This window comes from Balaenoptera acutorostrata, chromosome 7 (assembly GCF_949987535.1).
Source record: "Balaenoptera acutorostrata chromosome 7, mBalAcu1.1, whole genome shotgun sequence".
Classification (NCBI taxonomy): Eukaryota; Metazoa; Chordata; class Mammalia; order Artiodactyla; family Balaenopteridae; genus Balaenoptera; species Balaenoptera acutorostrata.
The window spans coordinates 36,181,774-36,185,475 of NC_080070.1; positions in this window are offsets into that span (position 1 = coordinate 36,181,774).

A 3,702-nucleotide genomic window follows, 5' to 3' on the forward strand; every position below is an offset into this window, starting at 1 on the left:
AGGTCATGATTACTAAATTCAATCATCAGGTTTACCTTTTTTGACAGTGATTTAGATGACATAGAAGCTGAAAGGGACCTTCAAGGATGTTGGTGAAACACCCTGTTTTTCTAAACAGATGAGTAAACCATGACACAAATGGTGAAGTAATCTGTTCAAGGCAACTTACTGAGTCAGTGGAAGAATCACAGGTAGAAGCCAAGTCTTCAGAGACCTAGTCCAGTGCCTTCTACACCATGTGCTAGGCTGGCTTCCTCATCACAGGGTCATATTTGATGTATTTGATTCAATTACATGCCAATTTTAGAATAGAACATGATAAGTTGGATGAGACCAATGATTTTTTTCTACCCATTATGTTTCTTCAAAAAGTGGCAACAGGACAAATTATGTGGGCGTTTGCTACTTACCCCATAGGCCTGGAATGTCCTTGAAGTTCCCCTGTTACATTTATCTGTACTGCTATTTAGGCTTTTGTGATTGTTTCTTGTAAGCTTGTACACAATTCCTAAGTCCTAGAGCAGGCTCTCATCCAACAGTTCTGTACCCTACTAGAAATTTAATCCCCAGAGAGGGATGAAGAAATTTATGAGGTCCTTATAACATCAACTCCTTTTGGGGAAGGGGAAGGCGAAGGGGAGGTGGGTGGAAAGAAGTTTAACTCCTGAATATAAATAACACATTTGGGCGATAACATTGAGAGCCAAGATGAAATCAAACTTCTCATCTAGAATCTTTCAAGGGGACAAATCCTTGCTAACCTTTTACTTTGACCCTGCCCAGTTGACTTGAAGAACCCATGTCCCCATGGAAGAATGGTAAGGAGGTAGAAAGTTCTACTCTGAGGGCCTACCAAGTACAGAGATCAATATTTACAGCTTTATGTCTAACCAAAATTCACCCAATGTAATATTCTCACCGATGACACTTTCCACTTAACCTGTTTTAGCACCAAAGGTCCCAGCTTGGAATTATTCCCGACTCCTAGATCCTATCCACCAATAACCCTCCCAGATTTTGGCCCACAGCGTGAATACTTCTCAGATCTCATTGCCAGTGAGGGACCAAACAAGGATTGGCAAATCAGTGGACCTCGTGTCCTACTCCCTTTCCTATTCGCATGGCAGAAGTCACTAGTAGTTGATGGCACAGCTGCTGGTTGTGAAGATATGGCCTTCACTACTTCACTATGCTCTCCATTGTCACGTATTTATTGAAACTCTATTTAATGTGTCAGGCAGTCCAGGTAGCCACCCCATATCAGTGGGAGTTGGCAAATTACCTGAAACCGGTTCTCCATTTCAGGCCCAGATCCTATATTCGCCCCCAGTCCCCTTGGTGTTAAGGAGTAACGCACCCCAGCTGGTTAGCTTCCTTCAGTGTCCTCTCTTTCCAATGGGCTGGAATCCGAAGTCTCTTGCACCAAAACAGATGCTGTTACAGATCAGGTCAGGAAAATTTCCAGTTATTCAATACTGTCAGTGTTTCCCTAAAAGTCAAAAGGTGAGTGGGAGGTTTCTGTGGGCCTGTGGAAAAGTAGTGCTTATTGACATAAAATCCAGCTTTTGAACTCAGTCACTGTGAGCACGAAAGCCTCCTAATGGGCTTCGATATCATTGCTTACCAGAGACCCGAATTACAGAAAAATGAATTCTCTTTGGTTCAAGCCATAATTTCTGAGTTTGCGGGCATGTAATATAAAAACTTTCTGCTCCTGATTTTGATTAGGTTCCTTGGAAATAAACCTGATACGTCATTTAACTTCTGCTAAGGTGACTGAAGCCTCTTTTTAGATGCCTGATCTCAATGTGACTATCTCCCAAATTTTATGTATAATATGTGCTCTTCAAATGACCTAATAATTTTTCCAAATGCTAGAAATAACAATTGTAGTTCCAGAACATCCCCCTTAGAAAATTAGGAGAGTCATAATTATCTGCCCAAGACAGCTCCTTCAGCAAAATGACAACTACTGACACATACATTATTCAATAACAACAGCTTTAAATTTATGCAGGGAAGAATATTAATGAAATATTTCCATTTTATGGTGGAAACTACTATAAGGTTATTTCTAAAATGAGGGGAAAATGAAAGGTGGAATAAATATTGCCTATAACAAACAGAACTGATTTTGCATCAGAATGAGTGTTAAATCGACATTCAACAGTGGCAAATAAGGGGAACATCCATGAGACCCAGGTGTCAGGAACTGGAGACAACCGAGATATGGAATTATTTCATGAGGTTCACACGGCTTTTCATGGCTATCGGGAAACCAGTTTGATCTGTAAAATGATTTTAAAATGTATTTAATTCTTAGGAATTGTATTCCTTTTTATTAATTTTTGAGCTCATCTCTACTACCAAAGAGGTCAAAACTAAATAAATGCATGGCATAGGTAGCAAGCTTTTGCTGTTATTCTAAGACTTTTAACATCTAGGTCTAGTATCTCCAGATGAAATATTTCTATTGAGGTTCTGTTGATTTGGTTTCTTGTGGATTAGCTGTCCAGAACTCCCTTCTCTGATGAAGGGCACTGGGTAGAACACTTAAATGTTTGTGCAGAGTTCAAGTCCAAGGACTCTCAGCTTGGTGCTCACCCAAACTTTCCTTAGTTAGAGTTGAATACTTAGCTCCCATTCCTTCTGCCCGGGGAAATGGTTAGAATCTGACTTGCCACCTGTTTTTCTATTCTATTTAGATTCTAAGTTGCCACCTTTTTTGTTTTTCTTTTAATTTTTTAAAAGTTCACAATAATTTAGTAAACAGCGTTTTTACAAAGCAGATGAAACCTCCATTGACCCAACACAATATATGTGGGCAACACGGTGTTTTAGAGGGTGACATGAGTTTGAACACAGGTTTAAGTACAGAATGTTTGCCAAATCAGTTTTATTTGTTTCTTAAGTTGCTAGTTTTAATCTCTAAATTGCTCTCCCTATACTAAAGCATAGAGAGTTGCAGGACTGCGTTCACATCTTGTTATGTAGCCTTTAATGAGTTAACAAAATACACTGGATGGGGGCAAGTTGGTATTCATTTACTTTCAACTAATCGACAGTGAAAAATGAATCCCAAGGTTAAAAAAAATTAATCTCATGGTCACATTTCTTTTAAAAAAATTTTTTATCCTATGGAAAGCTCTTTAGTCAAGGTACTCTTTCACTGGATGACAGAAAATATTAAATTATACATAAAGTAAAAATATACTCAACGTATTCATTTTCCTTTTACTTCTGATTACAACAGATTTAGGAATATTTACTGAAGTTCAAGAAAAAGGCAAACTTTCCTGCTGCAGAGGCCCTAGCTTGCCTGTTTTGGCCACTTAGAAAGGTATGGGTCTGATCCCTAGAGGAGTAAGAAGGATTCCGTCAGAAAGCTACTTACGCTCTCCCTGTACATTCTCCTAGACCATGGTGGGATGCCATGGGTGTGAATGACACTGGAGGAGGCAAAAAAGAAAGGATAAAGTCAAAAAGTTAAAAAGAGTAAATTTATCACGTTTCCTCCCTTTTTTTTTAAGATTCAGAATTTACGACGTCAAATTCTATTAGAATAAAAAACTTGAAACCACGAGACGATTATGTGAGGAAGCCAATTTGAACCTGAAGATAGTTTTTAATGGAATGCATTTGACAAGCAGCCCCCACTTTTATTGACTGAACTTGAGTATGGTTTGGTTTATGAATCCCCAA